This window comes from Oryzias latipes, chromosome 24 (assembly GCF_053564925.1).
Source record: "Oryzias latipes strain Hd-rR chromosome 24, Olatipes_Hd-rR_3.1".
Lineage (NCBI taxonomy): Eukaryota > Metazoa > Chordata > Actinopteri > Beloniformes > Adrianichthyidae > Oryzias > Oryzias latipes.
Genome location: NC_136260.1, coordinates 7,085,326 through 7,098,535, shown reverse-complemented (window position 1 = coordinate 7,098,535; position 13,210 = coordinate 7,085,326). Strand labels below are relative to the sequence as shown.

The following is a 13,210-nucleotide window of genomic DNA, read 5'->3' as shown; positions in this document are numbered from 1 at the left end:
CATAAGACCCTTCCTTACATGCAGAGATTCTTTTTCTGTCAGATTCTGAATCAGTGAGGATGGATGGGAAGAAGAAAGCTGTGACATTGTTGGATGTGTGCAGTTCAGGTTCCCCACGTAGATCCTGATGGTTTGCTCTCTGGATCTGCGCACCTGACGTTGATCTGGAAATGATCATGTCTATAATGAAGCATCTGCTGGTTGCGCATGGTTTAGTCCAGATGCATATTTGAAATATGTGAATATTTTATTTGATTTTTTTTTAATTCCTTCATTGTTATTTTATTGATGCCAAACGTTGGTCAGAAACCCACAGTAAAAGCATGCATGAATTATTTTTTTTAATAAATGATCTTTTTCTTGTTTTACATTTCTGCAAACTGTTTCACTTTCTAAACTGAAGAGTCACACAGAGGCCGTGTGAAAGAAACAGAAGTTTCCCTCTGAAAACTGTTGCTTCATTTTACTAAAACGTTTCCTTCATTCATTTTTTTTAAAACTTGGACCTTTTGGTGATTTTGGGATGTGAAATCTTAAGTTTCTTGGTTATCGGACCATCTGCCATGATGGTTGGTTTCTATGTATGTGGACATGGAAGAAACAGACAGACATAAAAACACTGGAACATCAGTTATAAGATAAAAGAGATGTAGGGTGGAGACCGGAACATTGGCATTTCCAGTCATGGATGAGAGGGGGGGCAAAGGAAATGTATAGAAAAAAATCCCCCAGTTTGCTGTAACCCTTGTGCTATCCTAGGCACTTTACTATTGGGCGTTGGGTCATCTAGACCCACTAGACAGTGCTCTGAACCTTTTTTCTTCAATGATTTGTGATCTTCACTGGTATCCATGGATTACATGAAATCTTTCCACCTTTATCCACCTTTGTCATGGTAGGGAGAACACGTCAATGCAAGGTTGGGGTCATCAAAGATAGCACAAGGGTTAAAAAAACAACTCCCAGCAGTCTAGGCCTTTGGTGCAGAGGTACAGTGATAAACCTCTGCTTGAAATATCACTGGTTTGGTTCTCGCCCTGCTTGTCCAAACATGCCATAGTGTCCTTAGGCAAGACACATAACGCCACATTGCTCCTGGTGGTTGTGGGTTGGCGACAGCAGAGTGTGACTGGGTGAATGGGACTGTGACTGCAAAGCATTTTGGGTCTTCAATGAAGGTAGTAAAGCGTTATATAAGTATACAGCATTTACCATTTAGCAGCATAGGTGTAGGCATTGGTTTGGGTCAACATCAGCTTTAACCCTTGTGCTATCTTAGATGACCCCACCCTTACATTGACATGTTCTCCCTACCATGACAAAGGTGGATAAATGTGGAAAGATTTCATGTAATCCATGGACACCAGTGAAGATCACAAATCATTGAAGAAAAAAGGTTCAGAGCACTGTCTAGTGGGTCTAGATGACCCAACTCCCAACGTTAAAGTGCCCAGGATAGCACAAGGGTTACACTTCGTCGGACTGGGTCTGGTACCAAAGACCGAAATGGTGTTTGCCTCCTACAAGCTGAAGTTGTTGGTTCCTCAGAAGAGGAGCCTTATAGCAGAAGGCTCTGCATTCATTTAAGATTTTAAAATGACAATACCAACCAATAGAATAACAGTGTTTTTGCTGCAAGCTCTTAGTGTCTTTGAGCAAAAGTATGACAGTTTATTTTAAAGTATTACAGAGCTCAGACAGATTGTAGCGTTTTCAACCGTTCATTGTTGTCACGAACTGGTGGTGGAGGACCCAAATGCAGGAGACTAAGCTTGATGACAGGAACTAAAACATTTAATTAGCAAACTGAAACATGACAAAACTATGAGGGGAAAAAAACCTGTGACAAAACAGAGCAGATGACCTGACAAGGATGAACAGAAACCAAGACACTTAAATAGGCGTAGGGTAATTAACTGAACTGAAGACAGCTGTGGATCATGAACCAGAAACTGGTGTGACTGACAAGGAAACCAAAAACATGACAAAGAAAACCAAACCATTGAATCCTTACAGTACCCCTCCCGAAAAGGGCAGATCCCAGATGCCCAAACACCCCTAGGAAGAGGGGACGTGGATAAACAGAAAATAAAAAGTCCAGAACAGTTTGGGTTCCTGCAGCCTAGCAGAAATGAGGGGTGACATGGCAAACCCCTCCTCAGGAACAGGCATGAAGAGGAGCGGTCCCAATTACTCTCCCCAGGGACAGGAACCATGAAGGGGAGCAGCACTGGTGACCCTCCTCTGGACCAGGAGACACAGCCAAGGGGGAATGAATGGTGACCATCCTAGGGACAGGGGACATGAAGTGTGGGCCCGGCGACCCTCCTCAGGAACACACATGAAGAGAAGCGGCCCCGGTGACCCTCCACAGGAAACTTGAGATTTGAAGGATGGTCCCGGCAATCCCCCTCAGGAACAGATTGGCTGGATGTGGTAGGGCATAGCATGAACAATGCTGCAGGAACTCATCTGACGTGGCATGGGATGGCAAGATGAAAAACTCCCCTGCTGGGTCCAAGGTGGTCAGGTCATTCTGTCACGAACTGGTGGTGGAGGACCCAAATGCAGGAGACCAAGCTTGGTGACAGGAACTAAAACATTTAATTAGCAAACTGAAACATGACAAAACTATGAGGGGAAACAAAACTGTGACAAAACAGAGCAGATGACCTGACAAGGATGAACAGAAACCAAGACACTTAAAAAGGCTGAGGGTAATTAACTGAACTGAAGACAGCTGTGGATCATGAACCAGAAACTGGTGTGACTGACAAGGAAACCAAAAACATGAAAAAGAAAACCAAACCACTGAATCCTTACAGTACCCCTCCCGAAAAGGGCAGATCCTAGATGCCCAAACACCCCTAGGAGGAGGGGACGTGGATAAACAGAAAACAAAAAGTCCAGAACAGTTTGGGTTCCTGCAGCCAGACGGAAGTGAGGGGCATCAGAACCCCTTCTGTGAAAGGCATGAAGAGGAGCGGTCCCAATTACTCTCCCCAGGGACAGGAACCATGAAGGGGAGCAGCACTGGTGACCCTCCTCTGGACCAGGAGACACAGCCAAGGGGGAATGAATGCTGACCATCCTCAGGGACAGGGGACATGAAGTGTGGGCCCGGCGACCCTCCTCAGGAACAAACATGAAGAGGAGCGGCCCCGGTGACCCTCCACAGGAAACTTGAGATTTGAAGGATGGTCCCGGCAATCCCCCTCAGGAACAGATTGGCTGGATGTGGTAGGGCATAGCATGAACAATGCTGCAGGAACTCATCTGACGTGGCATGGGATGGCAAGATGAAAAACTCCCCTGCTGGGTCCAAGGTGGTCAGGTCATTCTGTCACGAACTGGTGGTGGAGGACCCAAATGCAGGAGACCAAGCTTGATGACAGGAACTAAAACATTTAATTAGCAAACTGAAACATGACAAAACTATGAGGGGAAAAAAACCTGTGACAAAACAGAGCAGATGACCTGACAAGGATGAACAGAAACCAAGACACTTAAATAGGCGTAGGGTAATTAACTGAACTGAAGACAGCTGTGGATCATGAACCAGAAACTGGTGTGACTGACAAGGAAACCAAAAACATGACAAAGAAAACCAAACCATTGAATCCTTACAATTGTGGCTTCAAACAAAGACGAAAAACATCTTTTAGGACAGAAATATTTTATGTTAATCACTGTTCCTGTCCTTGCTCTTTGAAAAGTAAAAGAGGATCTTGTATCTCTGAGGACTATTGTTTAACTTTGACAGCCACGGATCACTAGTAAGAAGGATTTTGAAAAAATAAATAAAACTGAAACTTGAATTGAATTTCTTTGTTTTACCATTAGTTTGAATTCTTGCTACTCCTTTATTACCATAACCAATCGTAAAAGTAAGATGGAATTACTTACGGGTATTCGTGTGCCATTGATGAACTAAAGGCATTTGTCAATTTTAACTTCTGCAAATTCCTTTTAAAAAGTTGAATTGGAATAATTTCATATATTTGTAAAGTACAACCAAGGTTTTCTCAAAGCACTCTATGAAAACCTAGAACATTCAAATCAAGAGATAACAATTAAAAAAAAAGCCTATTGACAATCAGGGTTTTTGTCAGTAATTTATGAAATGGAGTATATATCCATTACAGTATGATCCAGTATAATATGCTTTGATACAATATGGGATGATATGAACCGTAGAATATGTTATGATACAGTAGGATATGTTATCATAAGGTACAACACGTTATCATATAGTAGGGTAGGGGTTGATACAGTATGATTTAATATATTATGGTACAATACATTATTATACAGTAGTAAAGGGGATAATACAGTATTAAACGACAGTATGATATGGTTCAATACATTACGATATACATGCCATGATACGGTACAATACGCTATGGTACAAAATTATATGGATTGATATTTGATGTGGTATGATACAATAGAACATGATATGATAAAACAGGGGAGAATACAGCAAGATACGACACAATATGGTACGACACAGCATGATATTGTACAATACGAAAAATACAGTACAATATAATATGGTAGTATATTGTACAATATGGTATTAAACAGTATATAACACTATGATATGGTGCAATACAGCACCACACAATATGATATTTTACACTATGCCATTGGGCAATATGTTATGGTATGCTAAGGTATTCTGCGGTATGATGCAGTACAACACATTAACAATTTGGTACCACACAATAAACTTTATTCTTTCATAAGCACATTTACGTAAACGATATCTGCTTGATGACATCATAAAAGTGATGCCACAAAACAGATCTGAGATGCACGGTAAAATACTAGTTCATTAAAATTAAAAATAGCAAGAAGAGAAATATATGGGTAATCAGAATAAAGGGTAAAAAGTTCACCAAAAATTGTATTCTTAGAAAAATTAAATGTATATGCTGTGGTATAATGATCAGTTTTTTCTTTAGTGCAGATCAATGGCTGGAACGCTATTTGGAGTATTATTGTTGGCTTTTTTCTGTGCTCCTTTTTTGAGAGGACAGTAATAAATTTACATACTTGATGATGTTGAGTTCGTCCACACCCTGTTATCTTATCCCTGAAACCAATGCTAACATTGCATAAAGAACGCTGTGTTTATCGCTAATGCAGGTCTTAGTTTGAGCAAATCAAAAAACCCAGGAAGAGCGGCAAAACAAATAAAGGCAGAAGTCACAGAAATGGATGTTTATGTCTGTCGCTGCAGAAGAGTGTAGGTCCTCTTCAGAGTGGGGCACTTGCTCATTTGAATGTGTGTTACTCATCTAACAGCTTAGTCATCCATGAGTTGCACCCTATTTTGGTCTCTGGTCTCTGGTCCCACTTTTTCAAAAGCGTTTTTTCAGGTGTGCCAGGTAAAACAGGGGGACTTTTCCACGACCGCTGCTCCACAGATCAGACAGGAGACAGCAGCTGTCCACTCTTTTCTCCTCACTTTCATCAGCACACAAACTCCTCGCACACGCCGACAAACACACATCAGAGGATGCAAACAGCCATTGTGACACACTGTTTCCTTTTAACTTAACTTAAAAATAGACTTTTTCTCTTTTTCCTTAAAATGATTTTTACGGCTTTTCTAATTTTCTATGCAGAATCTGACCTCAGTTTGTTATTGTTAACAAATTCACATTATATCTTGCCAGGATGGAGGCAACCACCGAGCTGTAAACCCGTCTTGGGTCATGTTTGTGGGTGTTGGAGACTGTTTTTCCTACTCACTCACTCTACACCACCCTATTTCTAGTCTGCTGTCCGCTGGTTGTTCTATCTGCACCGTTACTGTGGTGAACTGCACCAGGGTTCACTTGAGCTTTACCTGAAAAACAAAGTCGTTTGCTGAACGAGCCAGTGTGAGGAAGAAAACCATGAACCTGAAGAAGCTGATAAATGTCCCCTCAGAAATTGCAGTACAGTGAGGAGGTGCCGTTGACTGTATAAGAGAACTGGACTGAGTGGGTATGACGCCACCCATAGAAAATGACTTCCTGCTCCAACCAAATGAAGTCAATTCAGTTGATTTTTGTTTTATTTATTTTTTTGCAATACAGGCGCTGCCATGTTGTAACCAGAAATAATCGGTCAGCAGTGATTGGTGTAAGTCATCGTTTCTATGGCAACCACTCTCATCAATCATGAGTGAGCGCTACAGAAAAAAAAAGGATTATCAAGAATGTGTAAAAAAAAAAAGGTATTGGATCAGGAATGTTTATTCTGACCATGGTCATATACCGAGGATGGTCGTATCTGCAGTGGCATCTACCAAAGACTGCATGAGTTCATCCAATGATCAAATAGTCAACTGGAGGAGCAGACTCTGGTCTGGTTTTCTGGTTGTGATTCTCCCGGGTGAGCAGTTGTGGTTTGGTCAGCTTCAGTCTTTGGTTAACTCCTGAGAGGGCTGTGATTGAAAGCAAACAAACCAAATCAGAGTGTGACAGTTATCAGCTTCCCTTGCACATCTAAATAATCAGACTTTCCCAGTGTGACCGCATCCAGAGTCTAGAGTCTGAACCCGATTGAGCTCTTTGTTCCTCAAATAGGATATCTGAGTAATGGTCCCATTTCTGCGTCCTGTCTTAAATGCGATCTGCTTCCAAAGGTATTAGTATTGGATTTGTCAAAGTAATCAGAGCAAATAAAGTCTAGTTTTTGTTCATTCTGCTGAATCTTTGGGTTTGCTGTTGGGAGACAAAGCAACACTGAGTCATTTCTGCATCTGTTCTCTCTGCATTATTAATTATGACCTCGTCAAAAGTCTGCATGAGGAGATGAGGACAGTCGGGTGTGTCTCGCTCTTTGTGTGTGTGTGTTAAATTGTGTGTGTAATGTTAGTGTGTTGAAGCAGCTGGTTCCAGGGTGTGTGACACAAATGTTGCCTGCTGAGTGACAATTGTGTGTTTTTATCTGTTACATTTGCCACAACTGCAGAAAGATCACAAACACACACACACACACACACTGGCAAGCATTTCACTCAGCACCAATTACAGAATTTCCTGTTTTTCTATCAGATTTCAGTCAGTTTTATACAACCTATATTTCCTGTTTCTGTCATTTGAACCTCTGCTGTAGTAAATAACTATGTCTAAAAGCTCATGTCGAAGCCAAATTCCACTACGTTGTTTGTATGGAGTCATGTTGATTGTGTGTTAATGAAGTGTTGGAGGTGACATCTAAAGGGTTCAATAGAATTTCCAAATATGAAATGACGACTTGTCGTATTTCGGGCAGATACTCGCTGCAGTGTTTTACAGGTAAATACCCTAAGGCGGTCCAGTCAATTAACTCACCTGCTCAGCGTCCTATTTAAGCCCAGGTGCGCAGCTGTTCATTCTCTTTCTTACCTTCAGCGCTCATTCTTCGGCCCACCCTCCTCCCCGGCTTCCACCTGTGGGCTCCGTAAAGGGGGGTTTTGTTACCCGAAAGTTTTATGGAAATTTCTCATGGAATTGAACGGAGCCTTATGCCAAACGAAAAGATGTGAATGGAAACTTAAAGAATGTGGAAAATTAAGTGTCAAATAAATATTTCTTACTGCAAGAGTTGTCTGACTGAAATGTCTTTTTGTCATATTCCCAATTTGCATGTCAGATATTTAGCAGAAGAAGGGAATCAAACATCTTGGATTATGAGATTAAATAAATACACGTCACATGTGTTGGTTGTAGAGTTAAAATGAATAAAAGACAGAAAAGGAATTTGCAGCCCTGTTAGAAATGCTAATTGGACAAAGGTGTGTAGCACAGGTCCCCTGTCCTCCAGAAGGACTTCTGGAGTTCTGTCGGGCATTTAAGCCATGAATGCAGAATGATCAGCCATTCGTGGTTTATGTTTTCACGACTTTGGGCAGACAAGGACAATACTTCCACTGATGCTGCTGTGATGGAATATTAGGTGGCAGTTATATAATCGGACTTTCATTTCCTCTGGTTTACAGTCTCATAAAGACTGCAGTGTCTGTTTATAGTTGTTCACACATCCAGTCAGAGATCTGTGCGTCTTCAGACTGAGCTGACAGCAAAAGGGGCTCAACAGCCGCCGTCACTTTAAGGATGGTCTGTATCTATCCGACCTGCTAACTGTACCACATGTTTCTGAACTGAAACAGGTTTTTGGGGCGCTTACTTAAAGTAGTACAGGTATGTGCAACAAACCAACACAAACAATGAGCTACACAAACAATTACCATGTTGATATTTTCAGCTAAATAATAAAAAGGTCCTATTTGACTATTTTGTATGTTTATTTTTTTATTTATTGGACCAATGCAGGACAGGAAGTCGTCAAACTGGGTCGCAGACACATAGAAGTGGCGCTGATGGCGTCCGTCAGTCACCTGCAGCTCCTGCAGTAGATGGTGAAGCTGGGAGAGTCTCTGAATGATGTCATCTCGTGTGATCTCTCTGACACAAACATTTCAAACGTTCATCGATCAGTGAGAATGTTTACATCGCCTCCATAATGTCTGCTTCTGACGTCCGGACTGCAACACAAGGTTTACACACTATTTCCAGTCTGTTGATGCATCGATGTCATGGCAAAAAGCCAGAGAACCAGAAACATGTCCGGTTTTCAAAATAAAAAACCTTCTTTGTACTTCCAAAATATAACATTATAAAAACATACTTTATTTTTACAGTGATGTGCCCATGCAATAACGGATCTTAACTCAGCGGTTGTCACTGTCAAGCTTAATTTTGGACGTAGAAAAACATTTAATAAATTATGACTCAAAAGATGTATTTTGAAAGGACTTAGTGAGCAATGATAGGGCATGGGGGCTGATGGCTTAAGTTTTGGATGAGCGAAGAGAGCTGGACTAACTTCTCAACAAGAAGGTGGCAGGACAAACTACCCCTATGGCAACTAGTCGGGTGGGGGGACGGACCAGAGACGCAACGGAGACATAGCAAAGTAACTGATGGTTGTGAGACAGAATCCCCACGCTCCGCAGACGGAGCAGTGTAAATGTGGAGTATTCACACTTTTGGTCCAAATACCTACTGGAAAGCAGATCAGGGGCGACAGTGGCTCAGGAGGTTGAGCGGGTCGTCCAATGACCGAAGGGTTGGCGGTTCGATCCCTGCTCCCACCAGCCAAAAAAAATGTCGTTGTGTCCTTGGGCAAGACACTTCACCCTCCTTGCCTCCAGTGTGGCTCCACTGGTGTGTGAATGTGTATGAATTGTCCCTGTGATGGTCAGAGGGGCCGTAGGCGCGAAATGGCAGCCATGCCTCTGTCAGTCTGCCCCAGGGCAGCTGTGGCTACAACCTTAGCTTACCATCACAAAGTATGAATGAGGAGTGAATGAATAATGGACACAATGTAAGCGCTTTGAGTGTCTTGAAAAGCACAGATAAATCCAATCCATTATTATTATCACATTGGTTTAGTCCTCAAACCTCAACCCTGGCTTCCTGTCAGACTCCAGAATAGTTTTGTTGGGCTCTTCTGTTTAGACCATTGACTACACATGGGAGTTGGAATGAGTGAGTGTGACATCAATCATAGAAAATGACTTACTCTCTCCCCCAACCAAATGAAGTCAATTCAGTTGGCGTAATTTCGCGATATGGCTGTCACCATGTTGGAACCAGAGATCGGCAGTACGCCGTGATTGTTTCAAGTCTGTCTAAGGCAACCACTTTCAACCAATCTGGAATGAGGTTGTTGAAAGTCCACACCCCTGCCCCCTTGCAAGGCTCGGGAGAATCTGTCAATCAAAGGTTTCGAATGTTGGGTGTGGGGGCCAGCAGGTCCCACCTAGTTTAACTGAGGCATCTGATTGGTCAATTTGTAACTTGAATAACTTGCTATAAAGAAAACACAAAATCCAAATACATATTAGGATTATGAAAACATATTTAACCCTTGTGCTATCTTAGATGACCCCACCCTTACATTGACGTGTTCTCCCTACCATAACAAAGGTGGATAAAGGTGGAAAGATTTCATGGAATCCATGGACACCAGTGAAGATCACAAATCATTGAAGAAAAAAGGTTCAGAGCAATGTCTAGTGGGTCTAGATGACCCAACTCCCAATGTTAAAGTGCCTAGGATAGCACAAGGGTTAAAGAAGGTTGTAGAGCAAGAATAATTATTCTGACAAAGTGAATGAGTAATAGTTCTTTATTTTTCTATGGAAGTATTTGGGATTTTTGTCCTGTTTAGTGGGGGAGGGGTTGATCAAACCAGTTCTTTTATACAGTCAAGGGTTAAGAACTAAAAATGACAAGAGTCGCTAAAAATGAAGGAACAAGTCTGCTCCTTGTTGAAGCGGAAATCAGTGAACTCCATTCAAAGTCTGGATGGTCCCAAACTCTTGATGGCTTATGAAGTCCGTGTGACGGTTAACCTGTTTTTCACAAATACTGCTCAGCCATTGGTTGAAACCTGCTTTAGAGAAATACGTTTACACAGTGTTACAGTCAGAATAGCCAGTCAACCGTTGTGTATTATTGTTGTGCGTTATCCTAAGTTGTTTTTGTGAGCTTGTGTGTGCCGTTCCTTCCCCACTCTGAAAGCCCTCCAATTCACGTCTCCAGGGAAACCAGCCTTTCATTTGGGCTGCCAGGCCTTCAGGGCTGCTTTCCATATTGAACGCCCCTCCACCACAGTGTTTATCCCGGCCACTTTATCCTTCATCCCCACACAATCTCCCAGACTCTTCTTCCATCAGTGAACTCATTCTGTTTCAATTCTCCCAACTATAGGCTTCTCCTGCTTTTAACTCTTTCTACTCTGCTGGAGTTGAAAATAATTTCCCATTAATAATTCATCAATTGGCTTGAAGAAAAGGCTTGTTTGAAGAAAAACATGCAACGTTTTAATTATTTTTCCTAAACCCTTAAAGCATAACAATTTGCTGCTATTGAAAGACCTTTTTTATTATATTTCGTATGATTTTATCTCATCATGTTTGGGAACAAATTAGATTATATTAGGGGAAGATGCAATTTCACAAATTGCATGAAAAATACAAAATATGAATACACTAAAAACACAGGTCCCTTACCAGATTGGCAGATTTTTGTTAAATAAGCAAAAAATCTGCCAATAAAGTAAGAATAATAGTCTTTCCAAGAATTATTATTTTAGAAAAACATTTCTCGTCACTAAAACGTCTTTATTTTGCTTCAAAAAACCTCTTTGACAAGATTTTTTTCTTGAAAGACAGAAAATAGGACAATTTTTTTTAGCAACAACTCTTACTTTCTTAAAATTCAGTTTATGCTTTATTAAAAAGCCAAAATGGGCCAAGAGTCTGTTTTTCATCTGTAGTCTCATGGCTCTGATAGTAAAAAAGCAGTAATATACAAAAATAGGACGAGACAAACAGTTAATGTAGACATAAAAAAAAGAATGAACCCCTTCTGACACAATCCAAACAAAACTTTACATATTCTCTCCTCCCATGAAAATTTCTCTCTCTCCTTACTTCTCTATCTTCCTCCATCCCTTTGGGCGGATGCTGTGTGACTGGGAAACCATTGTGTCCCACATCAAGCACATTGCAAACAGCCATCCATGCAGAATAGACACACACACACACACACACACATGTGCACAGAGGGTTCTTCAGGTTGGTTAACCCCATTAGCTCTTATGCTCCATGGGCTTCACTTCCATCTTTTTTTAGATTGCAACCATAGAAACAAAACTATGTTGTGTCATTGTAGCCATTTTGGAGTAATATTCTGTAATATCTTGCAAACCCCCCAAAAGGAAATTAACACCAAAAATGAATCCTTTATGACTGAAACCTCTTTGGAACATGGGATTACCATTCCCAGAGGTGATCGTCATGTTTCTGCTCATGAAGCAGAAAACGCCTGAACTAACACTAAAGGCTTTTCCGTCTGTTTTCCTAAAATTCTCCTGAAAGAGTTACAATTCATTATTTCCAAAAATATCTTCTTTTTTGTTTTCACAAAACTTGGAAAATGTTTTTCAGAAACGGATTAAATGGCATTTATCAGACACTTTCATCCAAAGCGATTTACACATTACAATACAAATGACTAAAAAGTAATTTTAGGGACGCATAATTGACCTTTTTGAAAAAATACGACACGCCCCAGAAAAAAGTCAGCAGACGTACACTCACCAGCCACTTGTGATTGCTTTTAATCCATTGTGTTTTATAATTTTTATTGTTTTATCTATGTTTATATACTATCACCGGCAACTTTATTGGGTCCCCCTTGCTAGTTTCGGTTGGACCCCTCTTGTCCTCAGAACCGCCTTAATCCCTGATGGCATAGATTTATCAAGGTACTGGAAACATTCCTCAGATATAGTTTGATCCATGTTGACATGACAGCATCACTCCGGTTGCTGCAGATTTGTCAGCTGAACATCCATGATGCTGATCTCCTGTTCCACCACATCCCAAAGGTTCTCAATTGGGTTGAGATCTGGTGACTGTGGAGAATATCTGAGTACAGAACTCATTGTCATGTTCAAGAAACCAGTCTGCACTCTAAAAAGAAAAAAGTTGATCCAACTTAATTGAATCACTTCAGTTGGTAACACAGAATTGAATTAATTTTATTCAACTTAATTTTTTACGTCTATCCATCTCATGTAAATAAGTTGATCTAACTTGTACATATATATATATATATATATATATATATATATTTTGTTTATATAATTTAAATTGTCACATTTTTCTAAAGTTTCAATCAATGGGCCTTGTAATTTCCATATCAAAGACATGAATGCCCCAGCAATGTCTCGCATTAGTCAGCAGGAGCTCACTTATCGTGAACTAAATAATGGTACATACGGTGTTTTTCCGCACAATGGGATTTGTCATCATGCTTTCCCAAACTCTAACTCATGGTGCAGAAAGAAATAAACATAACAGTTACTAGTTCAAACAGAGTAAAACAGCTAGACAACAAAACACATGGACAAAAACTCTCACTTAAACCCCAATCTGCCCTGATAGGCAAAGAAAATGGTATCCCACAATTCCTTGCGCTGCCGTGATGTCATGACGCATTGACAGCTTCACACCAAAGTTACACCTACTTAATTAAATTAAGTTGATTGAAAGTAAAATAACTATGTCAGACAACTACGTGTTATTTTTAAGTTGAATGAACTCAAAAAAGTGATTCATTTTCACCAAAATAAATAATTAAGTTAGATCAATGTA

General features: G+C 40.7%; 1 protein-coding gene across 1 annotated transcript in view; it reads left to right on the top strand.

Annotated features, from left to right (window-relative positions):
• Positions 1-13,210, top strand: part of LOC101174151 (dihydropyrimidinase-related protein 5) — a 37,919-nt gene that overhangs the window by 478 nt on the left and 24,231 nt on the right. The window lies entirely within an intron of this gene.